This window comes from Filicampus tigris, chromosome 11 (genome assembly GCF_054856515.1).
Source record: "Filicampus tigris isolate MCC_2025a chromosome 11, RoL_Ftig_1.0, whole genome shotgun sequence".
Lineage (NCBI taxonomy): Eukaryota > Metazoa > Chordata > Actinopteri > Syngnathiformes > Syngnathidae > Filicampus > Filicampus tigris.
Genome location: NC_141227.1, coordinates 16,062,369 through 16,087,235, shown reverse-complemented (window position 1 = coordinate 16,087,235; position 24,867 = coordinate 16,062,369). Strand labels below are relative to the sequence as shown.

General features: G+C 42.2%; 1 protein-coding gene across 1 annotated transcript in view; it reads left to right on the top strand.

Annotated features, from left to right (window-relative positions):
• zmiz1a (zinc finger, MIZ-type containing 1a) overlaps positions 1–24,867 on the top strand; it is a 179,362-nt gene that overhangs the window by 64,957 nt on the left and 89,538 nt on the right. The window contains exons 9-10 of the mRNA XM_086045234.1: positions 2,394–2,586; positions 13,594–13,684. The gene's annotated coding sequence lies outside the window, so the exon portion shown is untranslated. The remainder of the gene's footprint in view (positions 1–2,393; positions 2,587–13,593; positions 13,685–24,867) is intronic.

Genomic DNA, 24,867 nt, shown 5'->3' with positions numbered 1-24,867 from the left:
AGACGCCATTTCCAAGCGAGCTAGTTTGCGCTGCAGCCTAAGAATAATTATTAAAATGATCGCTTTACTAGTGCATCGGCATTGCTCAGTGATGGACTACGGCACACTCCAATTTACAAATTTGTGTTCCATGCCGACCGAGGAATGAGATTCCTTTGTAAACCAAGGACCACCCCTCGCGACTTCGCGCTTCTACTTTCGCGCCCTCGGCGCATCGCGGATTTTTCAGAAGCATTCCTAACAAATTAAAAATGAAACAACACAGCCATATCGGCAGCTATATTGCAGAAAGAGTTGACTCGGAGGCTTTGTACACACATGCAGGCACTCATAAAAGGGCGCATCATCGCAGCCTCTCGCTAATCTCGTCCACTATTCAAATGTGCCGTTGATTTAGTCCGAGTCAAGCCGGATACTTTCTCCTCCGTATTTGTAATGATGTGTTTGCTCAAATTTTTTTTTGGGGGGGGGGGGGTAAAAATCGGATAGTACAGTACAACAGGTGTGTTTATATGTCGTAAGCGCAGCGCGCTCCCGGCCGGCTCGACTTAGACATCGCCAAATAAAGTGTGAAAGTGTTTGTTAGTTTTGTCTTAAAACAGCTTACCTTAACTACAATCCCGAGTTGCATTTTATCCAAAGGACTATTGGTTATTGTGCAAAGATAAAGTTAACGCATGATCCCCTCCGGCGGCCATGCTTCTTCGTTTTTAAATGAAGTAGGAGGCAACAAAGGGAAGAAGAAAAAGCAGGGAAAGAAGAAGAAGAAGCGGCCCTTTTTACTTTCACTTTTCACGACGACGACGACAAGCGTTTTAAAGTGCAGGATTGGATGAATTACACTATGGCATTCTAGTTAAGGTAAGTCAATTTTATGATAGAAATTAAAACTTTAACGCAGTTTTTAGCGAACGTTCCGTCGTGATCGTCAGCTGCCGCGGTTGGAGCTCAATTCTTATTACAGCCTGCAGCTTGGTATTTATTCTTCACTTTGCAGTTTTTAAAGTTAAATTGATTGTTTGACAAGTATTTAGAAGTGTGGGAACCATGTCGGGGGTTCGCAACATCATAACAGAGGCGCAAATCCCCTCAAAATAAAACTGTACAATAAATATAATATGAAATAATAATAATAACCATAACAATAATAATAATAAGTCCAACGCTACTTCGCGGCAGGTTCTGGTCCCCATTCACCGCAATAAATAAGGGATCGCTGTACTCCTTTTACGCTCAACTGGCTCGTCCGTACATCTCCATATGTGCTCACAATGTAGTGCAAGATTAGCGTTTGCTGGTTTCTTTCCATAAAATGGCAGTTGAATGGTAAATCCAGGGACCTGACGTAATAGGAGTGGTACTTCTGTGTGGACGAGCTAAGAGTTGGTGCTAGTCTGTCACCAGTTTAGCCAGTTCCAATTGTGTCCTTCACTCAAAGGACCTGTGCTAATTTTGGCAAGCAGTCCAAACCAGCTCTGGCACTAACTCAGTGTGACAGGAGTACTACAATAAAGTCCAGCGATTTCCACACTGTGGATTAAAATTATGAATCTACATTTACATATTGTGCATAGCAGCAGCAAAACAGAACATTTGAGTAAGTCTGGTTTGTTATAAAATTGTTCATTAAGAACCGCAACTGTGTCAGACTGTCAGCAAAAGTGCGCAGTCATTTTCGCCTATTAGACTGCCTTTGAAAAGAAGTCCAACGGCTCTTGCCACGGGTTACTCCCTTAGCGCCTAGCTGCTAGTCAATAGATGCTAACGCTTACAACAGGCGCCATATGTCAATGTCAGCGTAAGTAATTATCTTTTTTTTTTATGTAATTTTTTTTCCCCCGTCCTTAATTAGCAATTGAACATGATTTCAGGATGGCGTTGTGTTGATATTGGTGGCAACAGTTTTTGACGGTAATATAAACTGTCCCCAACTACATTTGGGAAGATGAGTCAAGACAGCCGCCACGCCCCTGCTGGGAACTACTTCAAAATAAAAGCTGGCCGAGACAGTGATGTCCATGTATTCTTTGGTAAGATAAGATTGATTTTAAACCCTGGCCTTCTCACCGCGTGTTACACGTTGCTGCGTCTGGCTTGACTGTATTCCTGATGGTGCACACCAAATAAACGGTTATTCGAGGCAGAAAAAAAAATCAAGCATTTCTTTTTTTAATCCAGGTACTCAAAATACTTGAGGACTCGTTTCACCATTATTTTGTGATTGCTTGCAATAGGAGAACATGACTAATTCAAACCTGGTCATTCTGACTGTGAAGCAGATGTACTCATGACCTTATTGCCTCAAAAAAGTGTTAGGCACGCCTGACTTGAGTTGAGGCATATATTTTGGGGGGGGTTAATAAGCTTTGTTTTAATTTTTTTTTTTTTTTTAGGTTTCGTGTGGAGGTGCACCATCCCCGTCGAGGTGTTAAAGCTGATGTAGCTCAAATACCAGCTTTGCACCGTATGTTCGTAGGTGGAGTCCATTTAAGCAAAAGGGCGTCAAAGCGTGCATGTGGCTGTCACAACGCGTTGCTAAGTGAGGAGAACGCGCCCGGCCGCTGTGCACACACAGCGACTGATAGTGTGAGTTTAAGTGCGAAACCTGTCCGCCTGTCTTGTCTTTGCCGCCGTCTCCCTGTCTGTCCTCGCACCGGAGAACATCAGCGGGGTTATTAGAAGAGCGCCATGGCTGCCGCTGATAAGGCCCCGCACGTGCGTTGCTGACAGCGCGGCGTGGCAAGCACAAGTGGCGGCCCGGCCGGGGGATTACTGCCTGCTGCCATTTTCTGCTGATGCCTTTCTTTATGTTATCCTCTCCCGTCACTTGTGCTGCATTTGAATAACTTGGCTGATGTGATGGAAATGGAACTCCTTAAAGTGTATACCTGCATACAAATGAGGGAAGTGCACACAAGCCCCAAGTGCGTAACGCACATCCTTTTAGGCTACGTTCGTTTACCCGGCTATACACAAACGCTGATGGTCGACTGTTTGAAAGTTGCCACTTGCGTTTGTGGAATTTGAGTTAAGCAGCAAAATCCACTCCTTTTTAGCCATCTCATGCGGCGGCCATTTTGTCACTTCTGTCGACTGAAAATGACATCACAAATACTCGGGGCTCAGATAAGGTCCAATCGTGGCTCAGCTTCAGAAAACAGGTGAGCCGTGATTGGTCAATCAATCACATTTTATTTATATATAGCACTTTTCATACATAAAAATGCAACTCAAAGTGCTTTAACGACCGTGATTGGTCGTTACCTGAGCCCTTAGACACTGTGATGTCATTTTCAGTCGACAGAAGTGACAAAATGGCCGCCCCGCCCCCTGCGATGGCTAAAAAGGGGTGGATTTTGCTGCTTATGTCAGCAGTGACTCATTGCCATGAGACAAAACCGCCCCCTCAAAACAACTTGAGTTGAGTGGCACTAAAAAAAAATAAAAATAGTGTAAAAGTGTTGACAAAATGATATGTAGACACTTTAATTTAAATTGTTTAGAAAAATAATGATATGTATAGTATTGTGAACTTTGTGTTGGTCTTCCCCCTAGTGGAGGGAATTCACCCGTGCGGCGGAGATCGTCTTTTTCTTTCTTCAGCACAGGTAATTGATCGCATTAGGGCGGAGCAAAAGTGCCGTGAGTTTACCGCATAAATTTTTCAAGTGTGGCTGGTGAGGCTGCAGGCATGCTATTTTACACGAGGCCGCTGCTCATTCTAAAGTGAGCCGCTGTCAAAATCAATTACCTTTCAACTTGACTCGACCTGAGCCTCCTGCTGATGACATATTTGTTTTCCCTTCACCACTTAACGCTGGCTTGTGTGCGCGACGCGTCACGGTGTAACACTATGTGACAGACCTCCTTCTCTGCTCTTGACTCACTTGATGAGAGCAAACAATGACCAGGAAGCAAAAATAACTCATGTAAATCAGTAATATTATATCAATGTACTATTCTTAACACTTCTCCCGAAGAGTGCTGCGTCATTGTAATTAGTCCTAATGATGTCGCAATGCTGTCCAGCGCCTGGAAAGGAGACTGCTGAGTCATTGAGGTGCTTTTTAGTCACAGAGGACGTCAACACTGACATTTGTTGAAAACATGACTCATGACTCTCGCTTTCATTTAAGTGACATATTCGTGGCACTTTTGAGTTTTCATCCTTCAACTCGGTTACAGAACTGCTGGAGATGATAAGTGGCCACGTAGCAGCTCGTAGCTTGTTTAAAATGTCATGAAATTGATCTGAATACGCTGTTTGGTAATGATGATAATGCATTTTCAAGAGCGTTTGTCCTCATTAGGCTGGTTGACCTTGGGCTAGAGACAGAGTGCAAAATCTCAAGGTGCACCGACAAACTAAAATGTCATAAAAGTTATACTACATATCTATTGGAATAATGATGCTACTCATATGCTGCACTCATAAATATATCTAAGTGTGGAATATGGTCCTCTTTAGTTAGTACACAAAGCGGTTGATTGCACCTTCTATCATCTGGAGGAAGAACGTTTCATTGTTCTGCTTGTCTCTATACGTCACTGGCATAGATAGATAAAAATGAAATGTAGTAAATTAGGGTTGCAACTAGGGGTGGGCGATATGGGCCCAAAAAAAAAATATCGATATTTAAAAAAAAAAAAAAAACTCGATAACGATAATCTGACGATATTCTACAAAACATATTTTAAATGTGCACTTGCTTCACAGACCAATTGTGGATAGACGGCGTTTGTGAACAACATCTCTTTTAAATTGCTAAATACAGCTTCTGCAAAACATAATGATATTCTATGACAATATTTAACAATAAAGAACAAACAATTATATATAGATTTACATTGATTTTTGGGAATATTTATGTCATTTAAATGTCTCTGCTGTTATTCCATAATGATGTGACATTTTGAGCTGCAGTAAGTACTGGTGTACCACTGACAACTACGAGAGCAATCAGAATGAGAAAAGGGTGTTAACTACAGCACTCAGAATGTGAAAAAAATGTATTTGATATGTGACGTGTGACGAAGTGTCACCAAGCGGGAGAAAAAAAAGACGTTGTCATGACAACAACCGAAAAGTCCATTTTCCCACTCATTCATCGCTGTGATATGTAGACTTGTAGACTTTATTCATGTTTGGGTGCCACACTAATAAGCCGTCGTAGTTTGTGCAACAACATGCCTCGGGAATACGGGCTAGTTGTGAATGATGCGGACTAAAAGCGTGTAAACTGAATGTTAACCGATCATCCAGGATGTCACGTTTGACTTGCTCGCTAAAGTACTGAGTGTGTGCGTGCGTGAGTGCGTTTATATTTGTCGGTTCAACTCGGCGACTGTTTTCTGAGTGTGTGTGTGTTTAAGCTTTTGTTTAGCGTGCCTGCGCGGTCGCCAAGTTTTCCTCGTAATCCATATGGCCCGTGGTGGAACAAAATTGCTCTTCACGGTGACCGTTTTGTCACATCTAACAATGTTATTCCCACCGACGTCAGTCTTGTTAACCCCAAACCGTTTACAGACTACGGACGACGTGGACTCGCTAGTATGAATCCCCGCTCGAGGCTCGACACTCGTCTATGTTTGAAACAGCTCCGCTGCAGTGCGGGCAGAGTCACGTGACCGGGTCCTGCCCGCTGATTCGGCGAATGATTATCACTTCGTCCTCCTCTGCCGTCAATGCGCACTGATTCCTCATACCTTTCGTACTGACTCGAGTCGTTATGCTTTTAGAGGCAGAATTAATACTCGATAATGTAAAATTACACATCGTGATGATATCGATAACGATATATACCGCCCACCTATAGTTGCAACTAATTAATATTTTCATAATCGATTAATCTGTCGATTATTTAGTCAATTTATCGAGGAATCTGATAAAAAACATGTTTGAATTTCTCTCTTTGTTCAAAAGCAGGACATTATTTCCAATTGTGCAGTGCAGAAAATGCACAAATTATGATTCAGTTCTATTTTTTTCTGTAATGTCATAAAATAGGCATAAATGTTTAATTTTGATTCAACACAAAGATAATGAGTCTGTCTTCATCGACGACTACAGAAATATAAGAATACTGCTGAGAGGCTGAAAATAATCGATAAACGATTCATCGATTATCAAAATATTTATCGATAAATTAGATAATTCTATAGTTGTTGATTAATCAAGTAATTGTTACACCTCTGTAGTAACTCAACAATACATTTCAGACCAATTAAGGGAAAAATAGATAATATCCCGCAGCATACCAAATAATTTTTCATGGCACAGTAATGCACTACACAAAGAAGAGGGTGTGAATTACTGAACACGGCCACCCTTTTGCCTGGTTCGAACTCCTTGCGGGAAGTGTTCACCAAGGTTTTTTTCATGTTCGAACAGCAGGGTAGCTCTGTTAGTCATTCCGGGATGGAATTCCTGACACCTGTGTACTTTACCCGCTAACGCTGACCATGACAGCAAAGCAAACATCGTAAAAGGGTGGGACAGGCTACACATGACCTGTGTACAACTTTTCGTCAGGTCACACAGGTGAGAGTCGGCGCGGCCAAGTGGTGGCCCCCCCACCTTCTGGTGTCAGAACAAGCATTCCCCACCTCCCTTATTTCTTCCCACAGTTTCGCTTGCCACGACAGCCCCCCCCCCCCCCCCTTCCAAAAGCTTGATTACATTCTTGTGCTATTCTGCCCCTCCTTCACAACAAGGGCACTGCGCGTCTCTCTCCCTTTCAAGTGGAGGTAGCGGGCCGACGTTCCCTTTGAAGATGCAATCTTGGGAAACACAGAGACATCTCCGGGATTATCTTAAATGTCTTCAGTATGTCGACAGCCGAGCGCTTGTTGCGGAGCGGCGCGCTGGTTTCTTCCAGGGGTCGGCCAAGGGAAAATGCCACGCCGCAGAGGTAATCACGGGGTCAACTGGGCTCGTCTCGGATGATAACGGTCGCGATGAAAAGATATATTCTTTCCCAACGAGGCCGCGGCAGTTGCAAACCAGGCAGGGTAAAACCTCACCTAATAACCACCAAACTTTTGTGTAAAAACCTAACTGAAGCTAACCATTTCGCGCCGAAGTGTTTGCTGTTATTGGAAGTTACACAGAGTTTGCCGCATGTGGATGATTTTGCTCAGATGATCAAAAAAATCAAGCTAACAAACAATGGAGGTCTCGTTAAGACATGATAGTTGCTATTTTTAACTCTTTCAATCCCAGCCATTTTCAAAAAAAGAAAACCTCTTGAGTGCCAGCCAATGTAGAACATTCTGACTGATCTTTCAAGGCTCACAGAATATTGTGTTTTTTTTGACTATATGTAAACACAGACAAATGAAAGATTACTGTCTTCTTTCATCTCAAAAAAGTCTGTTCTATTCCTATTTTTTTTAATAATCAGTAGGTAGTAGAACATGGGTTGTCTTCACCCAAATCACCTTTTTTGGACCAAGGAAAATGGAGAAAAAAATATTTTTGTGAAAAGATATACTGATGCACAACAGTGACTGTTGTCACAAATAATTTTTGTTTTAGTGACGCCCAAACATCTGAACAGTCATTTTCTTCTATGAAACACCAACACAACAATGAGAATGTGCTTTTGATGGCAAAATAATATATTTACAATGAATGACCAGGATAACAATGTTACATTTGACAAACGTTGCTAACTATTTGCATACTATTTTGTAGTAGCAGTAGTATTTAGTAGTGTGTGTGCATGGGTTTCTTCATTCCATTAAGGGCAATCTCATCCGAAAGGGACCCATTACTGTCATCTGCTGGCCATAGTGATTGTTTTTTTTTTTTTTAAAGTTTACGTTCCCATCTACTTTCCCAGATCTGCCCACGACTTTTATCCACCCTTTCCCATTAAAAAAAATAAAAAGAAATAAATGAATAAAATAAAAAAGGAGTTGACGGCAATTTTTGTCGCTGACGCTCCTCGTTAACGTTTCACGTCAATGTCGCTCAAAAGAGTTAAGGGTTGCGAAGGCCAACATACACGAGAACCTCTGGTGCATTTTTTTTAAAAATCCAGTCATCTGTAAGCTATTGATTTTTAAGGGTAATGAAAATGAGTTTGAAATAAAGCGAGGGTTCACTGTCATAGCATTGCAGGCGAGCGCAAAACAACAGATGGCGTTGCGGGCCGAGGTTGTTTTATGTCACGGCGTTTCTCTGACGAAATCTTCCGACAATCGTAAAGGGAGCAAGAGCAAGAACTGGAGGAGGGAGGATAGTACGCCGCTCGCCAAACAACTCTTTGTAATCATATCAGATGTTGTCCTCGGGGGGATTTTAGGAAGGCAAAGTGCTCAGAAACGGAATCAGCGCGTCGCCGCCGCCGCCGAGGGAACGCGTCGTCGTCGTAATTACCTGCCGCCGTATCCCGCACGCTGACAAGGCCGCCCGGTGTGGGCCGCCTCCACCTCTCTGTGCTGCGTGTTTTCCTTTCTCTTTAAAGCCGGGAACACAGGCGGCAGGCGAACAAGACAAATATTGTTTTGGTGCGATCTGGCTCCGCGATTGGCGTCGGACTTGCGTCAGTGTGTGCGTGCGGGCGCTGGCAGGCTCGCAAGGCTGCTCCCAGGAGCCCGGGAAAGCCGGAGACCTCATTTTCTCTCCTTCGAACGACGGCCCGTTCTGTTTTTTTTTCTTTTTTTTTCCCTATTACAAATGACCTGTTTGAATGAAATGCGGTTTCTCACTGATGGCATTTAACCGGAGGGGAGGAAATAAGAGATGACAATGATATCACAGAGAGGTAGCGTGGAAGGAGGAGGGACCTGTTTGTTTTGGTAAACTGCTATTCCACCACTAATTTCCTCCCGATAAGAATCTCGCAGCTCCCAGTCAAGTGTTTTATCCCGGCAAGAGGGAAGCGGCTCCTCGGGCTGGCACAACCAATCGATTTCCGACCCCGGCGTGCTTTAAATCACACTCTCTGCTTTGTCGAGGTCTTCTATTTGCATAGAGGTAATCAATGACACATATTAACCAACCGCCCTCAGCCCCGAGATGGACTTTTGCCTTCCGTCTTTGGCTTTTTTGCTGCAGTGTCTGGCTCCTCCACCTAACATCATCGACTGGTGTTGGTCGTGTTGGGGGGCATTGATTTTTAGCCCCCCCGCCCCTCGCCCTCGCTCTCGCTCTCGCTCTGCTTTAACACTTGATGAGTAGTTGTGTTAAGACGCCAAGGGACAGCCGCGCCCGCTTTAAGGAGATGAGGTCGGCTTTTATAGGCCTTTTCTCCTCCGAGAGCGACGAGGTGTATACATTATGGCTGTGCGAGTGTGTCTGCGCCACTCGTTTAAGGTGTGGATTCACACCGGCAAGCACAAATGGAATGGAGCTTGGACTTTGCCGTCTTCATTCATGTACCTTATTTGCTGAAAGTCTGGTCCGGTTCTGATTTATGTTAAGGTGCTATGAAACTCGTTCGCCCAAGTGTAGGGAGAATTTTGGGGATGTCTTTTCAGCTCATATTTTGGTATTTTTCCTACTGTTTGTGTTTTTCTGTCTAATATTTTTGTATTGTAATCGTCCAGTGGTTTTCTCTGATGTTTGTAATTTTCATGTAATATTTTGTATTTTCGCCAATTAATTTTTTTGTATATTTGTATTTTTCTTCCAATATTTAGTTTTTTCCCAATTGCGTATTTTTTATCTATTTGTGTATGTTTGTGTCAATGCTACTATCACTAATAATAATATAATAATTTTCATTTTCCGGTATTTTCATTTTTTCCCAATATTTTGAAATGCTATATTTTTCATTTGTTCTATTATTTTTCTCATTTAAAAAAAATAAATATTATTTTTAAATTTTCCAATATTTGCTTATTCATCTAAAAGTGTTTTTTTTCTAATATTTGATGTTTGTTTTTTTTTCTCCTATTTTAAAACATATTACATTATATATAATCATTATATTCGAATTCCAGATGCATTCCTTCTAACAATGACGATTGACGATATTTGACGATATTTATGCGGTTATGATACTTGTGCCGATTTTGATCCACAGTTGTGATTATTACATATTCATACTGTTTAATCTCTAATCTCCATTCTGCATTGTATTTATCACCTTTAATCCAACATTGAGATTAACAACATCCAGGTGGCAATTACTTTAAAAGATCGCTCCCAGCAACTATATGCTGCTGTTTGGGTTCGCACTGGCGTTAAAATGGGGTGAGCTATCTTTCAAAGTCCGACTGTGAACAACATTTGGTTTTAGTAGAAAATGTCCCAAGTGAATAATTAAGGCAGGGCATCTGTTACAATTGAGACTTCTATTGGGGGAATTCCGGTGTTTGACTTCAACTCATCTTACCCAATTACAAGTAGAAGGGCAGAGAGACCAAATAAGCCTTATTTGGATCAGCGCCTTCAGACATACCTCCTGCAATGGCCTGACATTAATATTCATGCATTATCCACTGAAAAAGCAAAGAACATATAAAAGTGTTCATAAAAATGAGAAAACAGTCCCAGATCAACCCTTTTATCCGGAAGCACACTTCAGTTTTATGGTGTCTTGCTTGGCCCACGCTCCCCAAAGTGTCTCCCCAATAACAAACACAACATCCTTGGTGGGGTTTCAGTACAGCTAGTAATTGTTTTGGTTTGGGGCTTTGGGGCAGGAAACTTTGATAACCACGCCGCATTGAAGACGTTTTTGAACGTGACACGCGAACAAACTACGATTGTTTTTATCACTCTGCAGGTGGCTGTTGTTGACTGTCAGGTAGGGCCGTGCAGTTAATCGAAATCAATTACGATTGGTACACTCCACGATTACAGAATTAGCATAATCGTGAAAAAAATTAAATAATAATGAACATGGAAGTTATACATGAATTCATACATTTGCACCTTTTTTTATTTTATCATAACTAATGTTTAAAATGTTGTTTGGTCCAAAAGGAACTCAGATAATTGTAGTGTTTCAAAGAAATGTATTATTTACGCTTAAAAAAAAAATCTCATTTTGTCCCAAAAAATAAATGATCGTTTGAATGATCGCAATTTCAATTATTTTCAAAATATTCGTGATTAATTTTTTATTCATAATCGAGCATCCCGACTGTCGGGTTGACATGTGTTGTCCTTTAGAAAGTGTATTTTTGTGAATATTTTGGGAACGGGTTCATTTGTTTTATTTCCAATGGGAACTACTGCTTCAGTTTCATCCTTTTCGCTTCCAGTCTGACTTTTTCTAGCAGATTCATCACAAAAATCAAGCGTCCCACTGTATCACCGCTAATGATTATTCTCGCCGCCGCTCAAGCGCTAGCAATTTTCAGTGTGCGTCTCTGTTTCTCCTCACGCTTTGCATATCGGCTCTTTCGATGGATAACCACCAAGCTGGAAGCTTTTATGCTATAGCTAGCACCTTGAATCGAAATCATCTCGGGTGAATGTAATGAATGCATTTTAGCACTTGATGTTTGTCCAATTTAACAAGAGGGGGGTGGGGGGGGGGCTATTATAATCCCTGCTCCAGCACACACATTCTTAAGGGGGTCCAGCGGTGCATGTTATAGGCGGGTAATATCAGCCTAATAGGCTTACGTGTCAGCACTGTATGGAACACAGACCCTGTAAATCACATTTGTCTGCGACACCTGCTCGCCTCCCTGTGTATTTATGCCGTTCCCCTCCCCCCCCCTTTCTGTCCTCTTCTTTTTGGACGGGCTCCAAACGCCAAACATCCTCCCACACAGAACCCCCCCCCCCCCCCCCCATCCTCGCCAAGATGGACTGAACAGGAAAGCGTGAAGATGTGTATAAGGAGAGCTGACGCGTTGTGTGCTTACCAGCAAGTTTAGATGCATTAAAACTACGGATGGGCGAGTATCGATAGCGGGCTTATTTCAAGGTATCGGGTAGTCTTGAAAGATGCCGATATTGGCTACTGATACTTTAAAAAATCGGACATCAAGGAAGTCTTCCTTGGCAGTAGTTAGTACTCCGCTGTGGTCGTACACATCGGTGATCATCATGTGCGTCAGAAAGGCAGAAAGGTCTTTGTTCAGAATTATCTCATCATTGAACCGAAATTTGATGACATTGAAATTGAAATGAAAGTAGCAGTGGCATCAGTACTTGGTGTCGGTATTGACCAGTACTCAAGAGTGAATACTCAGACTGGTATCGGTCTGAAAACCAAAAGTATTGAACATCCCTAATTAAAACCTTGCTCTGAAACCCTAATCTTGATTTGAAACCCTAATCCTAAATCCTTACTCATGTTTTGAACCCTAACCTGACGTCCTAACCCGGTCCTGTCTTGAAACCCTAACTACGGTTTGAAAAATTACACGAGAGGTTTTAAGCACTATCACACAAAAGGGATTGATAATGAACCCACCAACCTTTTGAAACTGATTCATTTAGTGGTTGGCTCATTGTTTTCCAAAGTAAAAGCAGATGTTTGCAAATATCTTAATTTGATTAGACATTGATAATCGGTCCGCGTTCATGAAGGGCCGCATACATAATTGCCGCTGAGAGGCTCAAATCAGAAGATTTAGACAATTTGAGGTTAAACGATGACTCCAAACGATTACTCGATTATTACAATTGTTGTTAATGAATCGATTAATTTGACATACTAATCGTATCCTAAAATTCTACTTTGAAACCTTTATTCTGGGTATAAACCGTTACTTGAAGCCCTAACCAGCCTTAAAACCATATTTTGAGAAACAGAACTCCTACTTTGAAACCCTAGCCCTGTATCGTAACCCTACTTTCAAACGCCTACCATTGCTTGAAACCTGAATCCTGTCTAGAACCCCTTCTTTAAAAACGTAACCACGCGTGGGAGTTTTATTTATTTTTTCTTTATAGTTGTCATTTAAGGTGCTGTATTAACATTTTGTGCACACGAGTTTGTTCTGTTCATGTGCGTGTGGCTGAAAATGCAATAAAAAATAAATAAGAAAATAAATACAAATAAAAACTGAACTACCTTCACAGCCCCGATACTTTCTTGAAACACTCATTAATTAATTTCACCTTTTTGCACTACAGCAATTGCAACTAAATCATTCATTGAGACCGGACTACAAAATGAAAAAGTCTCATTGTTCAAAGGGAAAGTAGTAATACAGCCATCTTCTCCTCTAATGATATGCGCTACTATTCACGCGTGTGTGGTGATTGAATTAAGTCATTTGCATGATGCATGTTGAAACAGATGCTGTATCAGCCTGCGAAAGGAGCAGCGAGGAGAGGCTAAGCGCCGTATTTGAAGCTGTGAATTTGGTGCGTAATGGACTCGGGATGAGGTTGACCGAGGCTGCCGATAACCTTTAGGAAGGGCATTGTTCCTCCGTGCAGGGAGGGAGCGAGCGACTTGACTGCTATATACAGTACATCCACTATATATACAGTACATCCATGTCATTGTGAGGCCGAGAGTAAACGCGGGGCCGTATAGGCAAAATCCCTGACGGCTTCCCGACGTATACATTTTTCAACAGCGCGCCGCGTTTTTTTTTTTTTTTTTTTTTTTTTTGTGTCCTCTTGTCTGAAGCCGGCTTTCCATTAAACCGCATTTTCTTCTCCTTCAGATCGGCCACTTGAGGAGGGGTCAGCGAGGGGACCGCGCGAGGAATACATGAGGGGTCGGGGCAGGGAGGGTGCAGCGGCAGCACCGACAAGGTCAGAGATCACGCAAAGCTTCGTACACAGGCGGGGATTGTGCACACTTTTCCCTCCCTCTCTTTCTCGCTCTGTCTTTCGTCTTGGCTGTTTTTTTTTTTTGTGCCTTTTTCTTCTTCCCCCCTCGAACTCTCTGAGCAGAGTTGGCACGCAAAGGCAAAGTGAGGGAGCAATGTGGCTGCTTTTGATTGGACCCTCCTGGGCTGCCAGCCGTGGAGGGACTGAGCAGCTGCTGTTTATGAGGAGCTGTGCAGGATCCTGTTTGGCTCTGGCCAAAAAAAAAAAGGAAAAAAAAAAAAAAGCCAGTCAGTCAGTCCCTGCCGAGAAGCCAGTGGCCTGTGTCAGCACAGTGTACACACAAGGAGAAATGCGCCACAGACGCTTATTCCTCGAAAAAAAAATGCCACATTTTTACCATTCCGGAGTGGATGAATCAAAATCGTTGAATGGGGAATAGTATTTATTGATGAAAGACTTCATTAGGTAACCGCATAGCTGGCTGCAGAATGAAACTGAGTCCATACTATCGAAGCCCTTTGAGACTTTTGCGATTAAGGCCGATAAAAATACAATTGAGTTGAACACTCTCTCATGACTTGCCCACTTTACGATACAAAATTGCATCAGTGAAACTTTCCCGACTTTGTGTATGATTTATACTTGTCGTGTTTATTTCTATTGTGCAAAGTGGCGGATAACATGAATCACTTCATAGAGGAGAAATGGCATTAATCATGCACATACAGTACAATGCGCCTGCATGTGTGTTTTGACTAGTCGGTGTGTTTCTTTTGTGCAAGGTGGTGTTTATGTCGCCTCTGTTGACATGACACGTAGCACATGCGTGTTAAGTCGCACAATGGGGTCAAAATCGCTCATCTCATGGGCTTTCTGGACTCTGTGGATTATTTCCGCTAATTTCTATTATTCCAAGTGGGCGTTATCATGAATAACCCGCGGAAGGAGTGATTGCAGTCATCTAACGATATTAGATTTTAAAATGAATTGCTGATTATTTTTGACAAGCGATTCATTGTTTTGATGCCTTTCTTCATTTAAAATTGTCCAAACGCTGGGAAATTCAGCTTCTCAACAGTAGATATTATCCGATTTCTGCAGTCCTCCATTAAAGCGGAGTAATTGATTTGTGTTGACTCAAACATTTTTATTTTACTTTGGAAAGCAACGATCAATGTTTTTGCCCATTTTCTGACATGTTACAGACCAAATCATTTACTGGATCATACATTATTTATGTTTGTACATTTTATGCTCAAAATAGTGGATTTTTTTTTTTATATGAAAAAAAATGTAATTTGATTGAAGGGATGGAAATGAAAACATGTTGTGAAAATCGGATTCATTGATTAATCGACAAAATAATCGACAGATGAATCCATTCGTAAATTAATCGTTAGTTGCAAGGAATGACAATATTACAGTAACTGCTGGCCACTTCTACATTTTAGTGATGTGTGGGTCAGTCGCGAACAATGCTGTTCTTAGAACCCTTTTTTTAAAGTAAACGAAAGGAGCTGGCTCCTGATTGGGATTCGATTCATCGTTTTTCCTGTTCAAACTGCAACTGTGAAGCAAACTTTGGACACATTTGAAAGTTAACACTGGTAGATAGTTTGAAGGCAGAGTGCAGACTTTGCAAAATTTCATATCGGCCAAGCTCATCAAAGAACCTGCATTTGGCATATGCGGATTGTTGTTTTCTCTCCAGTTAAGAGGAAAAGATAAGCAAGGGAACCTTCTTTTCAACAATATGCTAAAAATATTGCACTTTTTTTGCCGATGGTCCTTTATTTTTGTATTGGTATTTGCAAGTTGCTTGTTATAATGAGAAGCCAATGAGATGAGAAATCTCTTCATTTGTGATAGAAATAGACCGATTATCGGCGCCGATATTCGGCATTTTGATAGATCAATTTAAAACTGTGTTAAATTCAAGGAACTATCCATCCATCTGTACCGCTTACCCTCACCAGGGTCGCAGGGTTCAAGGAACTATTTATGTAAATTTTCATTTAACTTATAAGACATGCTGATGACCCCTGAACTTTGTTAGAATTATACAACAAAGATGTATACTGTCAAAAATTTATAATGATAATTTAAAAAACCTCAACATTATGCACATTTGAAAAAAGTTCAATAAACATATGCTTAAATAGGTTTCAACAAATTTAAGAGATCCCTTTTTTTTTTAAGTTTTTGATGCCAATATTTTCCTTTTTGTCGAAAATGTATATCGGCTCCAAAAATCGGTTATCGGCCTCCTTGACTACTAATAATCGCTATCGTATCGGCCCTGGAAAAACCATATCGGTCTATCTCTAATTTGTGACTTTTTTTCCCCCGAATCCCTCGATTATTTCTAGTCATTGTCTTTCTTTTTGTCGTTCAAGGTTGCCGCGATCATCACTTTATCGTAATTGCATGCCACCTTAACACTGTTGGCGTGCTAGTACTAGAGCACACGATGGACTTTATCTGTGGATTATTTCTCGTTGCTGCTGCATGTACAATTGTCCTCACCGGCCCGGACTGAAGTTTTTAAAAGTTATCCGTCGAAAAGTGCCATATTGCTTTTGCCTCACCTGCAGTCTAGTTTGCTACCAGGGATTAAGGATGAGGATTGAGGAGCGAGGAATAGGTGGGATTCAGGCAGCAAATAAATAAGTAAAAGAGCCGGTTAATCTTCCTTGGCGTGTGCGTGCGTGTGCGCGCGTGTGTGTGGTGAGCAATACCACCACACGGGAAACATCTGCCTCACACGCGGCGCGCGCACACAGGCGTTCATGCTTTTTCGCATACAGCCAGACGCACACACAGTACCTACACACATGCGCCACTAGCGGGGATCAGCCAAAGCGATTAGCACACGGACGTCAGAGCATAGAAAGCGACTGGTTTAACACACACACACACACACACACACACACACACAATGCGAGTTGTAAGCTTGGTGCAATGAAGAGAGAGACTCAGCTCACAGAATGTGACACGCTCATGAAAGTGCGGGGAGACAACTTTTTTTTTTTTTTTTTTTTGGGGGGGAGGCGGCTACTGTCGCTCGATATTCGCAAAATTTTGCGTCCCTCTCCCTCGTCATAACACATCGCAGCATCAAGCAAGTGTGCAACTGAAGCAGAATCGGTCCAGACAGCTTGCTCGGGATGAGTAATGTGGAGCACGGCAGGATTAATTTGTTTGGAAAGGGCCTATCATGGCTGCAAACATGTTACAGACTGTTGCCGTTTGGAGAGTACCTCCTCCCCCTGTAGCTTTAATTGGATGTGTTTTTAATGTCAGCGCCCACCGTTGACACGCGAACACTGCGGCCGTTGTGAGGCGGCCGAGGAGGGCCGAGGTGGTTGTGCGTCGCGCTACGGTAGAATGCAACGCTTTTGGGAAAATAAATCACTTTGGACGTTTTAACACGGGCGGCGATTTAACATGCAGGGCTCTCGGAAAAAAAACAAGGACGCAACCTTGTCAAGGGGCTGTTGAGTAGGAGACGCTTTGGAGAGGTCCAAAGGGTGACTTTCTGCTTCGTTTTGACAGCCACTTTGACACGGGTAGGATGATGTCGTCGTGACATTGTGGCAAGGATGACACGATACGAACTATAAAATCAATGAAGTCCTAATTTGCGTGGAAATGATTGTTGATTCATTGCATCTTGAAGCAATTGAGGAATTTGCGCGGGGTTCTAGGAGAGGCGTTTAGTCTCAATTTGTTTGCGAAAAGAAGCCAAACGTGAGTCACCGATGATAAATTGAACTGCGTCCACAGAGAAAGGTGAATTCCTTTTATTGAGTAAAGTGTCAAGAGCTCACTAAAATTGAAGGAGTCTGCATTACAGCACTTGAAGCTGCATGATGTCTTTGCGACAGGTGTGCTGACTAAGTTGTTTATTATTTGCACTCACAAAATTGAACTTGTATACGGTAATTAATAATATAATAAGCAGCACTGAACTAGTTGATCATACTGCAGTTTCATTTTATCGTATTTGCTCGGGATGAGCCATGTGGATTATCGTCGCTGTCCTGTGAAAAACACTTATCTCCCATTCTGGAAACTTTTTTAATTTTCACTTTAATGCGATGTCTGTAACGCGGAAACATGATTCATGTAAAAATAAGAAAATGAAAAAAAATGGAGATACGTGTTTTTCACGTGACAGCGACGTTATTCTGCTTAATATGACACTCAACATTCAGACAAAATTATACAAAAACGTTATCATTAAAAATGGTATGTTACATGTTTTAATTATTCAAGCATATAATATATTTTCTAAATAATATTTACACTTATTTTTGATCATTCATTTCCCAACATGGTCTATTCAGGAATTGAGTCAAATCAAATTGATTACTCAATGTGAACTAAAGTAGTTTAGACTAGTTGCGTTTAGAAAACATTATTGTCAAGAAAATGTGTGGGTTGACTTTACCTTTAAAGATAATAAAAAAAAAAAAACACAAACTCCATTGCAGTTCATCTAGAAGATGTTTGAGGTTGAGGTCAGCGTGTGAAGTCAAGGTCATCCAAAGAGAAAAAGGCCTTCCCCAAACCTTCCTCCCTTTAAAAGAACTATAACATCTTCCTCTGTCCCATAAGCGCGTCTACGGAAAGCCACCAACTCAGTTGAAGTTCATCGTGAAGGTGTTTGATCGGGTTCCGGAAGGGGCCTTCTCGTACACCAAAGTTAGAAGTGTACAAACATCCAAGAAGTCTTGCTAGGATGAATAATTAAGATTTAGGTGGGTGTGGGGGAGGGGTCTAAGTGCTATGTGAATTGAATTCAGAGTTTTGTTTCTGCAAAAGCATAATACATGTTTGATGATAATTGCTGAAAACAAGCGCAAAAAACGAGAACTGTGTAGTACTCCGTTGTGGAGAGCTAGCTAGGCGAGCTAGCTAGCACCGCTTGTCGCCCCGCAATGACCCGGTGGGATATATTCAGGCTTAAAGCGGATATATTTCTCAACACGTTAAGATGTAGGCATAAGAACGATGCTAGGCGAAGTAGCATTCCTTTTTCAGTGAGGCATGGCTTCACGGATTCAGTGAAGTCTCATGTTGTTGTTTTTTTTTAACCATTTAAATGTGGGATGGTTGTTAACCACACACTTCTCTTTGGTGTGCCAAATTTAGTTGATATTATTCACTCTGAATAAGATATTAAAACATGTTTTTTTTGGGGAGGTAGCTAGGCTATCTAAGACTGTTGTTTTGTCATTTGAAGTGTCTTGGGCTTTTCCAGTGTTTTCTTTGTTTACCGTGGAAGAAGAGGATATCAAAGCCTTTTGAGAGTCGGCGCAGCCTGCATCCTCTTGCATCAGTTTCCCCACATGCTTTATTTTCCCCAGGTAAGCGAGTGGTCGTCCGCATGTCTGTATCAATGATGGAATTAGGCGAAATTCAAGGAAAATCTGCCTCAGGGCTCTACAGCGAAGATGACTTGGATGCTAGGAGGTGTATTTTTACCCTTGCTGTGATAGTCATTGTGGTTATCGTCGTCGCGCAGCGCGTTTCTCACAAACACAAGCTGGCCGCCTCACAGAGGTGGAAAACGGTGCGAGTGGGAGGATGAGAGGGAACATTGTATTCTCTTCTCCAGCTTAAGAGACAGACAGAGTGGAGCAGGTTGTGTGAGGATATTTGCCGTGGAGAACAATGTCTAACTCTTGCCTCGGGGACACCTTTTACCCCCGTTCATGCTGCGCGGGAGTTGGAACATTCCTCGGCGTCGGGAGGTATTTTCAGTGCGCGCTAGCACTTTTTTTTTTTTTTTTTTTTCTCGGTGTCGCCTTCAAGTCAAGAGGGTGTTGTTGTGGATTTGTCTCGTTCCACTCAGCACACTTTTGGATGCCAATGTTATTTATTTATGATGCCATCCTTACACAAGGCACCCAAATTAAAGGGGACGCAAGCAGCCGCAAGAGCAGAACGTTGGAAATAAACATCAGTGAACACATAACAGTATTTTGAGATAACATTTTTTTTTTTAAACAAAATGAGAGTTTTCATTTCAGCCATTATTCAGATGGATCAAAATGGGTTATAAATGACCAGGGATAGACCGATTTGCTTTTTTCAGGGCCGATACCGATTATCGGTAGTCAAGGAGGCCAATAACCGATATTTGGAGCTGATATTCATTTTCAGTAAGAAAGGACATTGTTGAAATGTCTTTAAAAGTTCAATGAAAATTTAAAACAATAGCTCAATTTAGTTTTCTACAGTAAATGAAGTCCTCCAAAATTTCGAAATGACAGAATAGTTAAACACAACAAACACATCTTTGTTTTGATTTCAACACAGTTTTAAATTGATTCATTATCGGCCATCAGATTGCTAAAAAAGGCAGATGTCGATATTTGTCAAAATGCTGAATATCGGCACCGACAATCGGCCCGGACGATAATTTTCTATTCCGATAAATGACAAATCTTATGGTTTGTTTTTTGTCATCTCTCTGTCAAGTGTTTGAGCTACACCAGGCTGGTTCTTGCCACTGAGTGTGAGCACCCATAAAGTATGTTTTGGAGGCAACACTGTAAGCATTAAACAAGCTTGTGCCTCTTATCAGAATCTAAGGATAATCTGCGCATCAAGCAAAACTCAATGCAGCTATGCTTACCCGATGGCAATGACAGTGTCCAAAAGAGTGTAGTCAGGCCACTGCTTGAAAGTGGCTCTAAATCCGTCGCCTGTGTCATAGTGTAGGTGGAGAAACTCTCTGTGCGGGTGGCTATCATAAAAATTAGCCCCACCGTTACATAACAGTTGTGCAGAAATGCAGGACGGCTCACTCACAGACACATTTTGCGAAATGAGCAGATGACTAAAGATGAACTTGGTTGTTGAATTTCATACTGGATTACACACAAAAGACCAACGACAGTGGTATCGCCGTTGCCAGAGGGTGACAGATTTTTTTTTTTTTTTTTTTATGTTGCGAGCCAAAATTCATGATATGAACTTGTTTCATGCTGGATTGCTTGATTGAAGGAAAAATATAAGAGTCAAGCAAGCACAGTCGTCGATATATTTTCAGCCATTCCTGAAAGGAAAAAAGAGTCAATACATAAATACAAAATGACAACACTCGCAAGGAGCATGGAGCAGCCGCTTACTGAACTAACTGCTTGGCAAATGGCCAACCAGGCTGACTTCTGATCTCGCTAACTAGGCCATACCCCTTAAAGGCATACTTTTCTGTGGCTGAACAATTAATCAAATTCAAATTGACACTGCACTGTAGTAGAATCTAATTTTCAAATCACAAAGGCTGAAGTTTGAAGAAAACAAGGAACAAAAAAAACTGCTTTACTGAGGTCAGTAGGTAGCCTTAATTTTTTTTTTTTATTTGGATGCACAGTTTATGTATTTATTATGTATTTAAAAATGAGGTTCGCATTATGCCTTGAAGTCTTAAACATTACCAGTACAGTTAATCCCGATATTATGATGGCGACAGTTTGACCCTGAAGCAGATTATTTCTATTTCCATCATTTCCTATGGGAAAAATTGTCTGCAAATGCGAAGAAATCTGCAATCAACCGGATGGCGTTCAACCTGAGAGGTTCCCCTGTAATCAAAATCTCTTACCGGCATCATTGCGAGGCTGCGGCGGCGGCGGCGGCGGCGGCCCTGTGATGTCATCCATCACCGGCACTCTGTCTGGCGTCATCAATTACTCGCAGGAAAACAACATTAGAGGCCTGAATGGGACACAGAGTGGCGGCAGGCCTGACATGGTTGTGTTATACGATTACACAACCTGTTGGCCGTCCGCCTGTCAAATGTCTGGCGGCCCTGATGAATGGCTGCAATACGCAGCCGTGCATCACAACACGCCGCGCCACACACTCATTAATGGCTTCGCATAATACCCCGGACGTTCCTCCAATGCCGCGGCTGGGGATTCGCAGAGCAGGAGTGAGAGAGCTTGGGGGTGGGTGGGTGGCTGGGTAGTTGTAGCAATCGGGCGAGAAACGGCGTTCGCGAATGCTCCGTTTCCGATGCGCCATTCAAGGCGGTAAACAAAGGAAAATGCGGTGCCCTCGTTTGAATAACAAGCGCAGTCGCTTATAACGCCGACAGACACGAGAGAACGCGGGGAGGCGTAGGAATTATTGTTTCTAAAAGCGCAGCCCATATGCTCTTCTATTAGATGCATCCTTGTCCATCTGTGGCCTATTTGCATAGATTATCAAGCACGTGCGCAGCCAGCGCCGGCGTCACAATGGCTTGACGGAAGCCGAGCTTGATTGCTCTTTCTCGCAGTGAATTAGGAGAGCTCGCTATTCAGGACCCTCCGCGCTACTCCACAAACAGATGTGAGCCTCGCTGAGACGCCCGCCACTCCCGAGAGCTGCAAATTGTTTTCGATGAGCTTATTTTCTGACGAGTGTGCGGCGAGCGACTGTTGTCTGAGTGGAGGCACAAGCAGAGGCATTTCACAGATCATAAATCAATTTTCTCCATTCGAATGAATAGGAATGAATGAGTGACAATATCAGGTATCGGTATCGTTACGATACTGGCCCTTACCATTTTTCTTTAAGGTATTGTTTTCTCGTGGAGTCTGCCGATACTTAATGGGGAAGTCAACCCAAACATATTTTCTTCAAGAATATGTACTATGCAAGCTCACTAGTTGAAGTAAGGCATTCTGATAAATATTGCATTTGTGGAATAAGTGTTAATCCACTCGTTTTTAGCCATCTCTGGAACGGCCCTTTTGTCACTTCTGTCCCCTGAAAATGACATCACAACTGCTCAGGGCGCAGATAACGACCAATCGCGGCACAGCTTCAGAAAACAGGTCAGCCGTTACCTGCGCCCTGAGCAGCTGTGATGTCATTTTCAGTTGACAGAAGTGACAAAATGGCCGCCCCCAGAGATGGCCAAAAACGAGTGGATTAACACTTATTCCACAAACGCAATATTAATCAGAATGCCCTGTTTCAACTAGTGGGCCTGCTGGGAAACATCTTCTTAAAAAAAATGTGACTTCCACTTTAAGTCTTAATGTAATTCTACTGGATGCCATTGTGCAGGTTAACCTGAAGAGGTGTCAGGTGAGAATATATTTCTTGAGTCAGTAGAAAGATATGCAGAAAGATTTATTTCATGTCATTCACAGTTGTGTTGTCAGGTGTGGTAGATCATTGAGAAGTGAATAGTGTGTCTAAACCTGTTGTGTATGCGCCCTTGTGTGTGCTTGTGTTTGAATTTTCACACAGCTCTGGTTTCTCATTTTGAAAGGTGACACCTGCAAATGTGTCTTGTAAAGTGCTGCCCGCTGTTCCTTCCCCCACTCACAAGGGACCGGCGAAACAAAGCAATTAAATCGGCTAAGGCTGTGAGGGCGTGTGTGTGTGAATTATACACATATAATTTATATTTCTTTTTTTTTTTTTTAAAAAACATTTTTTTTTTTTTTCAAGCTAGCCATTTTTAAATGGAGACGCGATGCATTCCGGTGGCGAATCGCGCCAGTCACAACGTTAGCAGTTTTGCCGTATTCAAGTCTCTTTAAATATAGAGGTCAGAGTTCACTGACAACCTGTTGACGCAGAGCAGATTTATGCAGCGCACACTCGCTCTCCACTGCAAACACGCGCTCCCACGCACACACACACACACACACACACACACACACAAACAGTACTCTGCGGCCCAGCGCCTCGCAGCAGCGGTTTCCTTTCCGCCGCTGATCTTCCAAGCTTCAGATACCGGAGCCCCAGTTATTCTCCCTGACCCTCCTAATTGAGAACGGCTGTGGCTGGCGAGATGGAGAGAGCGCTAAGCAGACAGAGAGCGGCAAGAGAGAGTTGAGCGAGAGAGCAGATTCTCGCGTGAGAAGAAAGAAAGTGGCAACAAAAGAGCGGCCAAATGAAAGCAGCAAGGAGCTAAGCCTGCGTAAGGCCAACGCTGGTCAAGTGGGGGGATGTCGGCGTGCTCAACAGTTGGCCTCCATCCCAATTCGTCGTGATTCATACTTCGCCATACGCACTACTCACTGGCTGGCAGCCAAACACAGACAAGCACAATAGCTTCAATGTAGATTTGGCTCCATTCTATATAATCCGCTGCACCGGACCGACCGTGCTTGACTCTGCTCCGCTCGCTGTTTCATTCTACTTGCAAAGGTACTATTTCTAGTTCCTGGTCAGGCAAGGTTCCAAGTAAAGAGTTAGCTTCACCTGTTGCTGTGACTTAACTCTGAATGCTGGAGTTTAACACTCCGCATTTTCCACCTTGCTGCCTTGGTCCATTTTCTTGCTAGCTCCTCTCTAATGAAACCTGTCCTTGTATCCTCAAATTGAAAAAAACAACAACTCTTTTTACCAAGGTTATTGTAGTAACGAAAACCCACAAAATAGCTAAAACTGAAATTGGAAAAAAAATGTTAATGAAATAAAATGTATTTATAAAAAAAATAATTTCATTACATAATAATTCGTGACTTTTTTTTTCAATCCCACACTCGACAAATACTCCATATATTAAAAAATAAACAAAGTAAAATGAAGCATTTTGGAAAATCCCCCAAAACTAATATAAACTAACAAACTTGCTCTAAAAAGTCAATAAAAATAGTTGAATAAAAATGTAAACTAAGTATAAAGAAAAATCCCAAACTATTATAACCCTGCTCCTTACCACATGAAACATGACATACGCGGCTAGAAATGCTAACAAAAAACACACATGATATTAGCTAACCCTCGTCACCTGGCTTCAGATACCATCTTTTTTCTTGCTATCATCATTCAGTCATTCCTCATAATCAAAATATCTCTTTACCACGTGATCCATGGTGTACACATGACATATACAGGTAGAAATAGTCCCCCAAAAAAGTGTGATTTCGCCGCTTTGTAGTTACTGCAAAACTGTCTAGTTTTGGAAGTTATCACTTGTAGCATGTTTGATGGGGTCGAGGTCAGGTTATTCCCTATTCAACTTTTCCAGGCATGCCTTTACAGAACAAAAATGGATCTTTCCCAAACTGTTCCCTCAAAGTTGTCTCAAAAACATGTAGGCAGGGTGAAGAATTTACTCAGAGGCGAAAGCTACAAGCCCCAAAACCACCTTTGCCCGTAGTGCTTAAAAGGAAAGACTAAAGGGAAGGTTGGGAAGAGGA